Raw genomic sequence first — 8892 nt, 5'->3', positions numbered from 1 at the left:
GACAGTTTTGAGAAGTGGGTATAGAAGGAAATATAGGGTAATCCAGAATGGTAGAAATGTAGATTTTCCAAAGTGATAAAAGAGAGGAGACATTCAACAAATATTTATTGAGTGCCTGCCCAAGTGTTAGGCACAGTGTACCCTCTTTCAAAAAAATCGAAGAGAAAAAGATAAAATCAAGACATGCAGCCGAAAAAATTGGAAAGGATTGGAAAGGGACAGTGGAAGGAACTGAGAAAGCAGCCTGAGATGAGGGAGGGATCTGCTTAGGCCTCCTCTTCGGCCTCTTCACCGAAATCTTCTTCCTCGGCCGTGGCGTCCTGGTACTGCTGCTACTCGGAGGCCAGGCCGCTCAGGTTGCTCTGGCTTCAGCGAACTCCAGCTTGTCCATGCCCGCGCAAGTGTACCAGTGGCGGAAGGCTGAACTGCTCTGAGATGCGCTTGAAGAGCTCCTGGAGGGCCGTGCTGTGGCCAATGGAGGTGACTGCCATCTTGAGGCCACAAGGTGGAATGTCACACACAGCTGTCTTCTTACTGTTGGGGATGCATTCCAAGAAACAGCTGCTATTCTGGTTTTGCACGTTGAGCATCTGCTCGTCCACCTCCTTCGTGGACATGTGGCTTCGCAAGACAGCAGCCACGGTAAGGTACCGGATACTGGGCTGGTGAGAGGGCTAAAATCAGTAATGAAGAAGTGGAGTCGTGCTAAGGGCACCATGTTGACTGCCAACTTGCGGAGCTCCAGTATTGAGCTGGCCTGGGAAGCGGAGGCAGGTGGTGACGCCGCTCATGGTGGCAGAGACGAGGTGGTTCAGGTCCCTGTAGGTTGGTGTGGTCAGCTTGCGGGTACGGAAGCAGATGTCATAAAGGGCCTCGTTGTCAATGCAGTAGGTCTCATCAGTGTTCTCTACCAGCTGATGGACAGAGAGGGTGGCATTGTAAGGCTCAACCACTGTCGGAGACTTTGGGTGAGGGCACGACACTGAAGGTGTTCATGAGGCGGTCAGGGTACTCTTCCCGGATCTTGCTGATGAGCAGGGTGCCCATGCCAGAGCCTGTGCCTCCATCCAGCGAGTGGGTCAGCTGGAAGCCTGGCAGGCGGTCACAGCTCTTGGCCTCCTTCCGCCGCACGTCCAGGACTGAATCCACGAGCTCAGCCCCTTCTGTATAGTGGCCCTTAGCCTAGTTATTGCCTGCCCCAAAGACTGACCAAAAACAAAGTTGTCTGGTCTGAAGATATGGCCAAAAAGGTCCCGAGCGAACAGAGTCCATGGTCCCGGGATCTAAGTCCACCAAAATAGCTCGCGGAACATACTTGCCACCTGCGGCTTCATTATAGTACACCGAGATGCTGTACAGCCGCAAATCGCCGTCCCCATGGAAGGTACTGGTGCGGTTGATTCCGTTTTCATCGCTGATCACCTCCCAAAACGTGGCACTGATCTGGTTGCCACACTGACCAACCTGGATAGACACAATCTCCCTCATGATGAAGGCTTATACTGACTTTTTTTTTTCTCTCCTAAGGTATAAGAAAAGATGCTAGGCCTTTCTTCTTCTTCTCCTCCTCTTCCGCCTCCTCCTCCTCATTCTTCTTCTTCTTCTTCTTCTTCTTCTTCTTCTTTTTTTTTTTTTCGAGGTAGGGTTTCACTCTAGTCCAGGCTGACCTGGAATTCACTATGTAGTCTCAGGGTGACCTCGAACTTATGGTGATCCTCCTACCTCTGCCTCCCGAGAGCTGGGATTAAAGGCGTGCGCCACCACGCCCGGTTTAGGCTTTTTAAAAAAATCTTTTCGTGGGCTGGTCATGACTTGAAGGATGGAATATGGCCCGGAAGCTGGAACAGCGAGATGTGAGCTCAACAGCAGGAAGGTTGTGAGCCTAGTATTACATTTTAAATGTGCAATTCCCTATGGGTAATTATACACACAATGTCATACAAATATACATAAGAGTTCTAGAACTTATCAGAGTTACTCTGGCTGAATGCTCAGTTTTAGTCACAATTACCAAGGTTCCACTCCTCCTAGCTCCTGGTAACAATCATTTTACTCTTTGTTTCAATATGATTACTTTAAATACTTCATATTACTGGAATCAGACCGGATATTTTATTATGTGACTAGATTATTTTGCTCATAAAATTTAGTCCAGATTCACAGATTCATCTACATTTTAGAAAATGATAGGATTGCATTATATGTGTGCATGCATGTTTATGTATGTATATTGTATGGGCATAGGGCAGACCATGTTGCTTATGTGGAGGTCAGAATGCAAACTTGAGTGTTGGTCCTTGCCTTCCACCTTGTTTGAGATAGGATATCTCATGTAGTTTGCCATTATGAACACCATGCTAACTAGTCTATGAACTTTGGGATTTCTCTATCTCTGCCTCCCATTTCTATAAGTGGGTTGGGATTGCAGATGCTTGTGTACAACTGGGTCCAGCTCTTTGTAGGTTATAGGGATCTGAACTGTGTTCATTAGGCTTAATGCAGCAAGTGCTTTCAACCATTGAGCCAGATCCTCAGTCTAGGATTTTCTTTTTAAGGGAAAATAGTATTGATATGTGTGTGTATAATTAAGAATAATATACCTATGTGCATATATCAATAATATATCACTTTTCTTTTTCTTTCTTTTTTTTTTTTTTGTTTTTTCTAGGTAGGGTCTCATTCTGGTCCAGGCTGACCTGGAATTAACTATGTAGTCTCAGAGTGGCCTTTTTCTCATGGAAATCTTCCTACCTCTGCCTCCCGAGTGCTGGGATTAAAGGCGTGCGCCACCACACCTGGCTATATATCACTTTTCTTATCTGACCCATCAATGAGCATTTAGGGTGTTTCTTTTTCTTGGTTATCTGAGATCCTGATTTCCTCATATATATTCTTAGAAGTGAGATTTCTAGCTTATGTAGTAATTCTACTTTTTTAATTTTTAAATATTTTATTTATGATTTATTTATTAGAGAGACAGGGAGGGGGAGAGAGGGGGAGACAGAGCAAGAGAGAATGGGTACACCAGGGATTCCAGCTGATACAAATAAACTCCAGATGCTTGTCCCGCCTTGTGCATGTGGCTCATTTGGGTCCTGGGGAATCAAACCTGGGTCCTTTGGCTTTGAAAGCAAGTGTTGTAACAGCTAAGATATCTGTCCAGCTCAATAATTCTTTATTTTATTTTTTATAATTAACAACTTCTATGGTTATTAATTCTCTTTTAAAGAGACATATACACAGTTTTCCCTACAGTGAAGCTAGTCTGCTGTGCTCTAACCCAAGTTGAATAATTCTTTTTCGTCTAAAACCTGCCTGGTCCACACACACACATAATCTCCACTTACATCAATTTACTATATGAAAGAATTGAGATGTTTGTTTTCACTGTCACCTGTTCAATATTGACATATTCATTAAATATTCCGGATACCTTTACTTCATTTGGTAGAGAAAATTCATATGCACCCAATCAAAGGATGAATAGTAGACAGAATAATGACTCCCCAAAGATGTCAACACTTGTATTCTAGAATTTGCTAGTATGTAAACTTATATATCAAAGGGAATTCACTGGTGTAATTAACTTTGGGAGCCTTACCATATGGAGATTAAATGATGCAAATGGTTCAAATATATTCACATAGGCTGTATAAACGGCAAACACTCTCCTACTGTTGCTAAGAAAAAATGAGCTGTCAGAGCAGCATTAAGAAAGGGGTATCTTGATCCTCGGTGAAGAAAGTAGAAGTGGGTGACAAGTTGGAGCATGTGGTTGGGTTTCTGAAGCCGAGAGTAATTCAAATCTCAAAGTATCAGTGACCTGGGTATTCAGTCCTGTTAGCACGAAGACTGACTTGTGCCAACAACACAAAGGAATCCTTCTAAGTGTTAAATCACAAACAAGGTTTTGTTAACAGCTTGATTTTAGCTCAATGAGGCTTGAAGTCAACTTCCATCCTAATGCACCATAATATAATAGATGAATGCTATTTTAGGCTCATTTATTAGAATGCCAATGGGAAGCTACTCTCTATACCAATTCTTATTAGAACACTGACAAACAAGCATAAAGGTCACATGTAACCTGTTTCTGACTGGGAATCAGGAATGCTAACCTTTTCTCTTTCTTCTTTGTCAGCATTCTTTGTGATGTGCATATATGGGTAACCACACCAGTAGAAAAGAACAGAAATGGGAGCAGGCTCTCAGCTACAAATAGAGCTGAGGGATACATTTCAGCTTAATAACACCTCATTTACAAAACCTCCTTACAATGATAGAGTATTTAATGGTATTCTTGCCTCAGAGTCAGATGTTTAGAATATCCAATACTAGCTCTTAAAATTAAGAAGCCTTTATGTTGAGTCAATGGATTTACATAAATTAGTTATCATATTTGCTTCTGAGAATAACTTTGGAAGCAATGTCAGGTGGAAAACAACTTTTTTAAAATATTTTATTTATTGGACAGAAAAAGCAGGAGAGAGGGGGAGAGAGAGAGAGAGAGAATGAATGGGTGTGCCATGGCCTCCAGCCACTGCAAACAAATTCCAGATGTGTTCGCTCCCTTGTACATCTGGCTAACGTGGGTCCTGGGGAATCGAACCTGGGTCCTTTAGGTTTGCAGTCAAATGCCTTAACCGCTAAGCCATTGCTCCAGCCTGGAAAACAACTTTTAAGGAATGATCTAAGTAAGGTTCATGGAGGATAAATGTTTTATAAAGGGTCACAGAAATAGTGACAGTGCCAGTATTTAAACTACTCTTTGACTCTCCTCAATGGTCCCTATACTCGCACAGAAGAAAGGTGATAAGCAATAATCTAGCTTTAATATGTTCTCTTTTCCCACTTTTCATTTCTCAGCTCTAACTATTCATCTTTTTTCAACCAATTTTGTAACAGGTTAAATCTTTCCAAAGGTCCGTTCAAGTGTTTTCACAGAAAAATAAATACACATTTTATTTTCTTTTACCACTAAAATGTTTTCTAATGAAAACTGCTCCTCTTAAATACCACTGTAAATACTTTCATGCCATGGCATTTCTAAGTATTACTTACTACTACCTATGAGGTATTTTGTATGATAAAGCATTAAAGAATATAGCCCAATTCGTATGTGGATGTTGGGAAAAGTCACCCAAAGACATGGCTATTAGGATGAAATATAAAGGAAGAATGAGTGGGAAATGAAAGACAACAACAACAAAAGAATCATTGATCTTGGGCATTATCACTGAAAGCTAATCGAATCTGAAAGGATGATAGCACTAGAATTTTTGAGCCTTTAATGTCCATGTCAGTGACTTTGAAATTTATCTAAAACCTAATAGAAGAGTTTTCAGCAAGTAAAATAAAGAGATCAAAAAGTGATCACTGTAGATATTCTGTGAATAATCCTTTCTCAAAAGAGTTAAGAGATCCCATGTAAGTCATAAGCCCTATCCCGATTTTTACTCTCTTTTTTGACTAGCTTATCTATTTTGTTCACCTGTTGTTTAAAGTACCAGGTATTAGTTTTATTCATTTTTCTCCACTGTTTTCTTGCTATTTTCCTAATTTATGTTCTTTATTATTCTATTCTTAACATTTTTTGGTTTATTTTATGGTTTGTATCTTAAAATATCTTCCACAGGCTCATGTGCTCATGTGTGCTTGGTCCCTAGCAGGTGACACTATTTTGGAATATGGTGAAAACTTTTGGAGGTGAGACCTAGTTGGAATCATCTAGTAATCAAAGGCATGTCTTTGTGGGCTGCATATTGTGCATATCCTCTCCCTGTCCTCCAGAAAGGGATTAGCTTCTATTACGTGAACTTGTCACTATGTTATTATGCTTATTCATGAGCCCAGAGTCAAGACAGCCAAGAACTATGCACCAAAACCTCTGAAACTGGAAATCAAAGTAAGCAATGAGCCCTTTAAATTATTTGTCTCAGTTGTTCAATCACAGTACTTTAAAGATGTAACCAGAGGTTACATCCTCTTCTCCTCCTTCTCTGCTTCCTCCTCCTTCCACTTTTTATTAGATATGGTCATATTTTGTATGTAAACAACACATGTTTGTATCATCCTTTTTCTCCTTTTCAGAAGAGGCCTTCATTATTGGCGATACAGGTCAACCCAATGGGGTTTGTGGGTCATGCATTATGGGGAGAGAAGAGGGGATTTTTTCTTCTTATTTATTTACCTATTGTTTTGGTTATCTTTTAATAACGAATCTCCAGTTGAGTCTAACTACATAACCCAATATGGGTTACCTTTTTTTTTTTTTTCTGCCACAGCCTCCTGCAACTAGAATTACAGTTGTGTACCATCATGCTGGTCTTACTTTCCTGCCCTTAAGACATATAGCCACTAAGAAGCTATTGTAGGGCTGGAGAGGTGGTTTAGCAGTTAAGATGCTTGCCTATGAAGGCTAAGGACCCTTGTTCGACTCTCCAGATCCCATGTAAGCCAGAAGCACAAAGGTGAGTTAAGTGCAAGGTTGCACATGCCCACTGGGTGGCTCAAGTGTTTGGAATTCAATTGCAATGCAGTGGCTGAGGCCCTGGCATGCCAATCCTCTCTCTTTTTCTCTCTCTAAAATAAAAAAAAAATAAGTTAGTGAAACTGCAGTTATTTTTTCAGGAATATTATTGTCTGTTAACCTTTTAACTAGAGATGTGATTTACATACTAACCTTCATACTATTTAACCATTCTTCATCTGATTAGTGTTCAACAGTGAGTTTTAAACTTTGTATTATCATGTTATTAGCATACCTTCAATATTAATTCTAGTTTCCTAAAGCATATTGTTCATGTATTAATTTCAAATATTTCTTATTTTCTTATTTAAATTATATAAGGCTCTCTAGAACCCTCTGTACACTGTTTGAGCACAATTTTTAAAAAGTTGACACATTCTATTTTTATTATCATTCAACTTAAATGTTTTGTGTTATGTTTCTCCTTTGTTGACTTTTAAAATGTGTTGTCTAGTTTCCAAATATTTGCTTCTATCACAATGTATTTTACAATATGTTGATCTTTTGAAATATATTGCTGTTTGATTTGCTACCAATGTATGGTCCTTTTTGACAAATTTGCATTGTCAATATGAAAAATATGAACTACTTAGTTGACAGATATAATGTAGAAATCACAGCAGGGGACATAATTGATCCTGTCATTGATGCTGGGCATTCAGTAATTTTATATGATTTTCTATCAATCGTTTTAAAAATATCAACATCTCTAAATACAATTCTAAGAACACTTATTCCTTGCTTTAATTCTCTCATTTTTGCTTCCTTTATTTTGTGGAAAAATTGTATACATATATATAACAATAATGGCTGTCAGGTCAGGCCTTTCTGTTGAATTTCAGTATTTTATGTGTTAGTGAAAATAATTCCTCTAAATTTCTGGTTTTTACTATTTAAATATTAAAATGCTGTTAATTATCCGGGCATGGTGGTGCAAGCCTTTAATCCCAGCACTCAGGAGGCAGAGGTAGGAGGATTACTGTGAGTTTGAGGCCACCCTGAGACTACATAGAGAATTTCAGGTCAGCCTGAGCTAGAGTGAGACCCTACCTCGAAAAACAAAAACAAAAAAAAAATGCATTTAATTGTTAATTTCTTTTCAACATATATATGTCTCTGTATTAGATTGTGCTTTTTGTGGGCAGAATAAAAATTATATCCTGCATTTATGTCAAATATTTTCCATTTATTTGCTTGTTTATCTTCAGTGCTGGGGATTGAACCTAGAGTCACACATATTGTATGTAAGTGCTCTACAACTGAACCACACCTTCCTCTATAATTTTTGCCTTTTAATCAGAATATTTAGAAAATTTTCATTTAATTGACAATTCATGTCTTTGGCGTTAAACCTACTATTTTGTTTTATTTAGCTTTTCTTGTGTGCCACTGTATCATGTGTGGCATGATATGTGTGTGATGTATGCATGTGCATGAAGATGTGTGTGCTCTGTGCAGGTTGGTAGTTCTTGTTATCTCATCCATGTAGTTCCTTGAGAGCCCCACCAATTCTCCAGTTCCAGCTCTGCATAGGACTCAGGTTATAGACACACATGGCTGTGCCAGGCTATTTAGTTGGATGCTGGGTAACTGAACTCAGACCATCCTAGGTACTCTCAAACCCTCATGATTGCATATCCCAAGAATTATTACCCACTGAGCTATATCCACTACTGCCTCTTTTCAAGTTTTCACTTACTCTTCAGTTTTTTCTTTTAATATTTCCAAGACAATTTTTGGAAAAAATGTAAATATATTAACATTTTGTTTTATGAACTTTATTACATTTCCTTTATTTTAAAAAGTTTATTTAGTTATTATTCATTTGCAAGGAGAAAAGAAGGTAAGAGAGAAAGAATGGTCACACTAGGGCCTCCTGCCTCTGCAAATGAACTCCAGATGCATAGGCCACTCTGCATTTTGCTTTATGTGGGTGCCAACGAATCTGAGCTGGTAAGCCTTGTAGTCAAGTGCCTTTAACCACTGGGCCATCTCTTCAGTCTTCATTAATACTTTAACTGGTTGCTATAGGAATTGGGACATATATCTCTGAAGGCTTGTAATTTTTAAGAACATGACATAGCAGTGCTTCATATAACCTGCAGAATATTTCCTCCTAGTATTACAATTTACTACTCTGCCTGGTGCTTCTTATAGCATATTATTACATATGTGACACATACAATAAATTCCAACCTCACTGGGAAATAATATCATATAGACATCATAAATAAAGACTTTTAGATAAATCATGTCATTTACATTTACCCAGATAAGGATCATTTCCAATAACCTTCATTTATCCTTGAAGTTTCTTATTTTTCCCAGATGTGAATTTTCTTCAAGTAGAAGATTTTCCTTTA

General features: G+C 39.0%; 1 pseudogene; it reads right to left on the bottom strand.

Annotated features, from left to right (window-relative positions):
- Positions 1 to 266: 266 nt before the first annotated feature.
- On the bottom strand, positions 267 to 1488 carry LOC101606816 (annotated as a pseudogene).
- Between the last annotated feature and the right edge of the window lie 7404 nt (positions 1489 to 8892).

Source organism: Jaculus jaculus, chromosome X (genome assembly GCF_020740685.1).
Source record: "Jaculus jaculus isolate mJacJac1 chromosome X, mJacJac1.mat.Y.cur, whole genome shotgun sequence".
Classification (NCBI taxonomy): domain Eukaryota; kingdom Metazoa; phylum Chordata; class Mammalia; order Rodentia; family Dipodidae; genus Jaculus; species Jaculus jaculus.
Note: the sequence above shows the minus strand (reverse complement) of the source record. Positions and strands in the feature narration are given on the sequence as shown.